We start from the raw sequence: 7,056 nt of genomic DNA on the forward strand, positions 1-7,056 counted from the left end.
TGAGTGTTCTGGATGCATAATAAATCACATGAAAGAGCTTCCCAACACGCTGCCCTAAAACTGCTCCTACTGCATAATTACTCGCATCACACATAATTTCAAATGGTATAGTCTAATCAGGAGCCTGGATAATAGGGGGTGATGTCAATGTAGATTTCAATTTGTCAAAAGCCTTCTTGCACTCTTCACTGAACTCAAAAGGAACATCTTTTTGCAAGAGTCTAGACAAAGGCAATGCTATCTTAGAGAAATCCTTAATGAACCTGTGATAGAAACTTGCTAACCGCTCAAGCATTTGATCAATGAATGGTAGTGGGAAGTGATCCTTCCTTGTTGTTGAATTCAGCTTGCGGTAGTCTATGCACATTCGCCATCCACTTTGAATCCTTATTGGAACAAGTTCATTATCTTGATTTGTTACCACAGTGACTCCTGATTTTTTTGGCACTACTTGGACTGGACTCACCCATTTGCTGTCTGAAATTGGGTAAATAACTCCTACATCTAATAGCTTTAAAATCTCCTTCTTCACAACCTCCATCATCTGTGGATTCAACCTCCTTTGAGCTTCTCTACTTGGTTTAGCCTCATCCTCTAGTAAAATCCTGTGCATGCACACTGATGGACTTATACCTTTGATGTCAGCTATTGTCCATCCCATTGCTTCCTTGTGTAGTCTCAGAACTCTAATCAATCTGTCTTCTTGAATCTTTGTTAAATTACTTGAGATGATAAATGGAAGTGTCTCATTGTCTCCCAAGTAAACATACTTCAAATGTTCAAGTAAAGGCTTGAGTTCAAGAACTGGTGCCTGCACCACAAAAGGTAATAATTTTGTATGAGATACAGGTAAGTCAATCTTTGATACTCCATACCTTTTTGAAACAGGAGGTAATGACTGCAATGCCATTACTGCCTTTTGAACCTCTACATTTAATGGCTGATTGGTACTGACTTCTTGAATTCCTTAACTAATTACCACTTCTAACTCATCCTCCATGCTTAACTCAAAAACATCCTACACAATTGTATCAATAACATCAATAGAAAAGACAGAATGGTCATCAGCAGGATACTGCATGGCATCAAAGATGTTAAATTTGACAGTCTCTCCATCAAACTCCATAGTTAGGGTATCATTATCCACATCAATTTTTGTCTTGGCAGTTTTTAGAAAAGGTCTTCCAAACAAAATCAAAGCTGACTTTGATATGGGAACACTATCCTCCATATCCAGAATGTAAAAATCTACAGAAAAAATCAATTCTCCAACCTGCACTAACACATCCTCAACTACTCCCAATGGGTAAGCATTAGAACGATCAGCTAACTGAATAATGATACTGGTTTCTTTCAAAGGACCCAAATTCAAAGTTTGAAAAACTGAATTTGACATAACATTAATAGATGCTCCTAAATCTGCCATTGCACGTTCAAATTTAGAATCACCTATTCTGCAGGGAATAGAAAACGAACCTGGATCCTTACACTTAGGGGGTAATTTTTATTGAATTAATGCCGACACATTTTCCCCCACACTAATCTTCTCATTATTCTTTAACTTGCGCTTTGTAGTGCATAGTTCCTTAAGGAATTTAGCATACTTGGGAACTTGTTTGATCGCATCAAGTAAAGGTATATTCACCTCAACCTTCTTGAAAGTCTCCAAAATTTCTTTTTCTTGTTCTTCTTTCTTATTTTTAGCCAACCTGCATGGGAATGGGGGAAGAACAGAATTATTAACCTTATTCAGTTTAGGTTCAGTATTTACCTCAACTTCAGGAACTTCAGACTCTTTTTCTCCTTGCTTCTTTTTCTTTATTGGCTCATGTGGAGTCTGGTTATCAACTTCCTTCCCACTCCGCAACACTGTAGCACTCGCATTTTCTCTAGGGTTCATGACTGTTTGTGATGGAAGCTTTCCAGAACGTTGAGCTTCCAATTTGCTCATAGATGAGGCTAACTGAACAATCTGCCTCTCTATGTTTTGAATGCTATTTCTGGTCTCCTATTGAAACTATTGTGTATTGTTAGCCAAAGCCTTAACAATTTCATCAAGTGACATACCTTGATTTGAGGGAGGTGGTTGTGGTTGTGGTTGTGGTTGATTCACTTGTGGTCTTTTGCTGCTAGTATCTGTTTTGCACCGGTTGATTCCCATAACTCAGATTGGGATGATCTCGCCATCCTGGATTATAAGTATTCGAATAGGGATCATACCTACGTTGTGGCTATCCATAATGTCTTACTGCATTAGCATGTTGCATTGATTCATCCTCTTGTAATGCAAGACACATGTCAGTAGCATGACCCGAACCCGAACAAATCCCACATACCTTAACAGTTTGCATATTCCCTACAACCATCTGCCTTACCAAAGAAGTTAAATCAGAAATTTGTTTCTCAAGGTTAGATGTACTTGCCTTATTAACCTTCATAGGTGTTAATAGCATGCCCTAGAGCATATCATTTAGTATGTATCTTGTACATGTTTTTATTAATAAAAGGCATTTTCACTTTTCCGTTTACATAATATGTTTATGTGTAATAGAAAAGGTCCATTGATATTTTGTTAGAAATTCTATTCTTAAGTTGTTAAGAATATGAGTGACAGTATTTCTAGTACAAAGTATCATAAATAGGTTCACAATCGAGGATACTTCACAATAAGGAGATGGCTTATCCAGAAAGATTGTATTCATGTTTGTTCCTAAGTTATTTATATGAGATATAAATAAGATGGAATGGTGAGTCTCATGCCATATGACAAACATGATAGGCACTTATACATGATAAGTAGGTCGAACCAGTTACACTTATGACAAGCACATGGAGTTTACTCTTGTTAATGTATTGTCATAAATTGTAACACCCCTATGTTCGGTAGTGCGTTCTACTGTTCCGGTGACCAGTGTTGTCCGGACAGCTAGGATGCCTAGAACTACACTTCGTTATGAGTGAGGAGACATAAAATAATGAAATATAAGAAGAGAAAATACAAGAAAAACAAAGGAAAAATAATAGCAAAGAAATGTAACCAAGTTAAGCGAGCCGAGAACCCTAGCGATGGGTGACCGCACCGGGAAGTCACGGCGTGGACCGTTGACTAACCTGGATCATGGGAACCCTGGAAAATATTTTTAGGACTTAAAGAGACATCAATTGAAGTATAAATATCATTAGAAATATCAAAGAAAAATTAAATAATTAGTACAAGGAAAAGTGAGAAATCGAAAAATAGACAAAACCCGGTGTTACCGAAAAATCGGGAATGCAACCCGAATAGGGGCATTATGGTCATTTGACATCCCGAATTGTCTTTTGACCTAAATGTCCAGTAAAAATAAATAATATTACACTTAGAAAATAAAATGAAAAATTAATTTGGTGGTACCTAATGTAAATAGCCAAAAGTGGAGTGAAAATTGTGTAAATAACACATTTAACATATTATATGATTTAAATTTGGTGAGTGGACCACTAGGGATTTAATTAAACACTAATGGGGCAGGTGTAAGTCCATTTCACCATCTGCACTTCATCTTCTCCAAATCCTCTCAACCATGCCGAATTGAAGGAAAGAAAATCCTCCATTGCCGTGCAGCTTGAAGCTTCATCCTCTCTCTCATTTCACTTCTAATCACCTAAGTTTCTTCATTAAAGATCACCTCCACTTCACAAGGAAGAGTTTGATACCAAAATTAAGAAGTTTAGTGAAGGTTTAACAAGTCCCAACCATAGGTAAGTTTGTATTTTTGAACATTGCTTTGTTAAACTTTATATACATGTTATGGGTGTGTGCTTTGTGAAGAAAATTTTCAAGTTTGAGGAGTTCTTGATATATCCATTTTTGGACAGCCATGGAGTTGTATGTTTAATGAAATATTCTTACATATGTTTGATGAGAATTCATGTTGAATAGGGTGAATTGATGTCCTAGTAAGTTATTTCCATATGTAATGGTGATTATGCATTTGAAATTGAAGTTGAAGAAAGTATGTGAAACTTTGGCATTGTGGAACAATTCGGCAGCCTTGAGACTCCATGATGAATGTATGAATTCATGAAGATATTGGCAGAATTATGACATTGAGGATTGATGGATATGTGTATAAATTAGTTGTGGAAATTGTATGAAATAATGAGTAGTGTTTATGTGTATTTGTGGTTGTAATTGGACTTTATGAATTAGAGTTTTATTTGGTGTGTTAAGGATGTTTGTATTCTGCCCAAAGTGACTTTAAGGTGAAGTGGTAAATGGTTTTGGTAATGTACCAAATCAGAATTGGTAAGGGAAGTGGACTTAGAGTAAGGTAAATTTATAATTGATACATGTTTGTGCAATGTAATTAATGACAGCCTACATTTTAGCCCATAACTTTAAATGTGTAACTCTAATTGGTATGAGACCAATTGGAGGTGAAACTAAGCACAAAATGTGCTAACTTTCATTGAGAAAGCATACCAAAATTCTGCTTGCAAGGTAGCATGAAAAATGACCAATTCGGATTGAGTACAATTGAGGCCTGAAAATTGACCAATTGGGCAGCAGTTAGTGTTTAGGCCATAACTCACTCAAAACAGGTCCAATTGACCTGAAATTTTAACCATGAATAGCTAAGACCCATATCTACAAGTCTTATGAAGACACCAAAGCCCAGAAATGACCATAAGCAAGTCAAACAGCTTGCACAAGTTCGGGTCCAAAAACTAGCCGAACCAAAGTTGACCAAATTGACCTAAAATGACCTAATTTCATGCCATTTGACCAGCAATAGTAAAATGATCATAACTTGGTCTACATAACTCAGAATGACCTAAAATTTTGCCCTGTGTTCCATAAGACATAGATCTACAAGTTTTTAGTTTTGACCGAAACCCAAAAAGCGAGGGAAATAGGTCGTCCGGCTAGGTCAAAGTAGTATCCCTAAATCCAGCAATTTGCAATAAAATGCACTAAACAAGGAAATGAAATTGGTAATGAGTACCAACCCTAAAACACTATCGAATGTGACATATTAGTGACACTAAAACCTAAATTACCTAGAACGCATCGAGGGTCGGTATATTAGGTGATTTAGCAAATAATAGCTTTCGGTGAATTATTTGTCAAACATTATCGATAGAGACAGTTTGATTTAGTACTGAAACACTTCAAATTGTGTTTCTCAGTTAGCGAAGACTCAGGAAAAGGGAAGGAAATACTGAGTCCAGACCAGGAGACAGTTATCTGAGGTTTGTGCACAACAGCTATTTCTTTTGAATTATTTTCAATTGAAATAAATTTTGACTATTTGTATATTATTGTTTTAAATTGTGAAACTGTGAAAAATTGTTTGAATGATATTTGATGGATACTTATTGATTGAAAAGCACTGTAAATGGTTTGAAACCACAGCTATCATGTATATTGATTGTATTCCTCGCTAGCTTGTCTAGTGGGACGAATTGAATTCCCTCTCTGGCTGAAGTGTTGAGGTGTGTGCCTGTTGAGGACGAATTGGATGAATACTCATATTTTTGCTAGCTAGCTATGTTATTCCTCATTAGTCATTGACTTTTGGGACGAATTGAATACCTCATTAGCCATTGGCTTTTGGGACGAATTGAACTTTGGAACATGATTAAGCTGTGTGTGATTTATTGATATGTATTGTGAGATTGTGAAATGAATTTAAACTCTTATTGACATATACTATCTTTTGAATTCAAACATGATCTGGCTTATTGAAATTTATTATGATATTGAGAAATGGAGTTTAAATTCTTGTTGACAATTACTGTCTTGAAATTAACTATGGTTTTAAGTATCCACTATTTATATGATTTATGAACTGTGATTTAAGTTGTATTTGGTTAATGTTGTGCACCACTGAGACATTGTCTCAAATGATAGCTTTTATTGCCGTCGCAGACAGACAGACAATGCAGCAGACTAGGCTGCTAGTACCTCCAGCGAGAGATTACCGGGTATAATGAGTATACCAACATTTTGCATTTTGTACTGTAATGTATGACCACTGTATGTACATATTGTTTTTGGTTTTGAGCAGTTGTAAATTCAAATTGTACCTTGAAGTAGTAAAATAACTATGAGTTATTTTGTCTTGTAAAAATTGTATTGTATTTCTTTTATCTCAGTCTTTGAAAAATTATTGTGGATTTGAGTTGAGATTTGGAAATCTATTGAAGTGCTTTTTACAGGTTTTCTGAAGAACTGTTTTATCCAAAATACAGATGGCACTCTGCCAAAATATTTATAGAAATTCCAAATAATTCAAATGTGTTAGTTCTATCACTTCAGTTCACAAAAGTTTTTAACACCTGTAAATAGTGCTCACCACTGTAAAAGAAGTAAGAAAAGTTTTTAAAATCCCTTGTAGTGTATTTAATGGGTTATCAGTAGACGGAGTTGGTAATTCATTAGATATACTACGGGATCATGTTATGCCTTACAGAGGGGTAGGGTGTGACATGTTTTAGTGGTATCAGAGCAAAGTTTTTAAATTCTATTTTCACATGTTATTTGAATATTCTTTCTTTATAGTACAACTGCTCAACATCATTGTTTGATACATACAGTACATTACATTATAAATATGCACTAACGAGAGGAAATCTCCTTGTGTTATTTGTTCAGGAGATCTAAAATCCTCGCATTGACTATGGAAGAGGGTGATCGTTCAGTCGATCAATCTATTGAGGCTGAGGTGCAAGGATGCCCTGTGCCTACACAATGTCGGTGGTTCAAGAAGACCACCGCAGCATCATAGCTCGCTCACCGCCAAAGCAGATGGATGCAATGTTCCAACAAATGGCTGGTAATGTGCCTACTCAAGTCCCAATACAAACACCAGTGGTACAACCACAATCTCCTACTAGGCAGTATGACAAATTGATGAAGTATGGGGCTACAGAGTTTAAGGGGACAGTAGATCCTCTAGAAGCTGAACAATGGTTAGAGAGGATGGATAGGGTATTCAAGAAACTGCATTGCATAGAGGAGCTCATATTCGAATACTCTGTATCTTTGTTACAGGGGGATACTTATGACTG

The sequence above is a fragment of the Hevea brasiliensis genome, chromosome 5, assembly GCF_030052815.1.
Source record: "Hevea brasiliensis isolate MT/VB/25A 57/8 chromosome 5, ASM3005281v1, whole genome shotgun sequence".
NCBI lineage: Eukaryota > Viridiplantae > Streptophyta > Magnoliopsida > Malpighiales > Euphorbiaceae > Hevea > Hevea brasiliensis.